Source organism: Anopheles maculipalpis, assembly GCF_943734695.1.
Source record: "Anopheles maculipalpis chromosome X unlocalized genomic scaffold, idAnoMacuDA_375_x X_unloc_33, whole genome shotgun sequence".
Classification (NCBI taxonomy): domain Eukaryota; kingdom Metazoa; phylum Arthropoda; class Insecta; order Diptera; family Culicidae; genus Anopheles; species Anopheles maculipalpis.
The window spans coordinates 22,501-23,939 of NW_026060495.1; positions in this window are offsets into that span (position 1 = coordinate 22,501).

The following is a 1,439-nucleotide window of genomic DNA, read 5'->3' on the forward strand; positions in this document are numbered from 1 at the left end:
GGCCCTAGTATAGAGCCCTGTGGTACGCCTGCCGTGACTGTCCTGCGAACTGGTCCCTCGGCGGTCTCGAAAAGCAGCTCCCGTCCCGAGAAGTAGCTGCGCAAGACTCGCTGGAGCGCTGACGGTACGCTCATCCGCTGGAGAGCTGCTGCAATCGCCGTCCAGCTGGCCGAGTTAAAGGCGTTCCGCACGTCCAGAGATGCCACCATCAGGCAGCGAGGGTCTCTGCCATTGGTGCGGTGGAACGTCCTCGCGTACAGGCCTCGCTCGACGACCCGCTGGATGGCCTGCACCGTCGATCGTCCGCGGCGAAAACCATACTGCTCGGGCGACAAGCGGGGTGCACTGCTGTCCTCCAGGTGCTCGTTCAGGCGGTCGAGGATAATCCGCTCGAACACCTTCGGGACTGCACCCAGCATCAGCAGCGGCCGCCACGACGATGGCTCGCCAGGGGGTTTGCCTGGCTTCGGGATTAGCACCAGCCGGGCCGCCTTCCATGGTGTCGGAAACTCTCCCCGCCGCAACAGGTCGTTGAACACCCGGGTGAAGACCTCCGGGTGCTCTCGGATCGCGGTCTTCACCGCCGCGTTGGGGATGCCGTCGAGTCCTGGCGCCTTGGACGATGCCATCCTGGCTGCAACGGCCAACACCTCGTCCTGCGTGACCGGCCGGACCTCCTCCGTGTCGCCCTCGGCTGCGATGGTAGGCCAATCGAACGGAGGGTGCGTCGGGAAAAGTGCGTCAACGATCGGCTGGAGTACTGCTCGGTCGGTTTCAGGTGGTGCGCGACTGCGCAGCTTGGCCAGCACCACCTTGTACCCGAGCCCGAATACATCGTTCTCCACCCCGTCAATGAGCTCCTGCATGCAGCGATCCTTGCTGCGCTGGATCTCGCTCGCCAGCATCCTCCGCGAGCTCAGGAGCTGGGCGGTCAGCGCGAGGCGCTCATCAGGCGGGGCGCTGCGACGTCGCCGTTCTGCAGCTTCGCACACCTCCCTCAGCCGGTCGATCTCGGGTGTCCACCAGTACATCCTCGGCGCTTGGTGGAAGGTCGCCCCATGCACCCGCTCCATTGTGCCGTCGCACGCTGCAGTTAGCCCGCCGACCAGGTCTTCCGGTGTCTGCGCCAGCTCGAACCGTCCGATGGAAAGGGCGGTGGCGAAGCAGGAGCTGTCAAACTGCGCAGTTTTCCACCGGGTACCGGCATGCCTGGCCGTGCCGATGTTGTAGTTCGGCGGCTGATGTCGTTGCCTACGGTGGTGTTGCGTGCCATCTCCCGGAAGACCCACCTGAAACTCCAGGTAGGAGTGGTCGCTGTCGGAGAACCGCGGACTTACCCGCCAGGAATCGGGGCGCGCAATAGTGTGGCTGGAGAAGGTTACGTCCACTATGCTTGGTCGTGCCACGCCGTTACCCTTGAACGTGGGTACATTACCGCT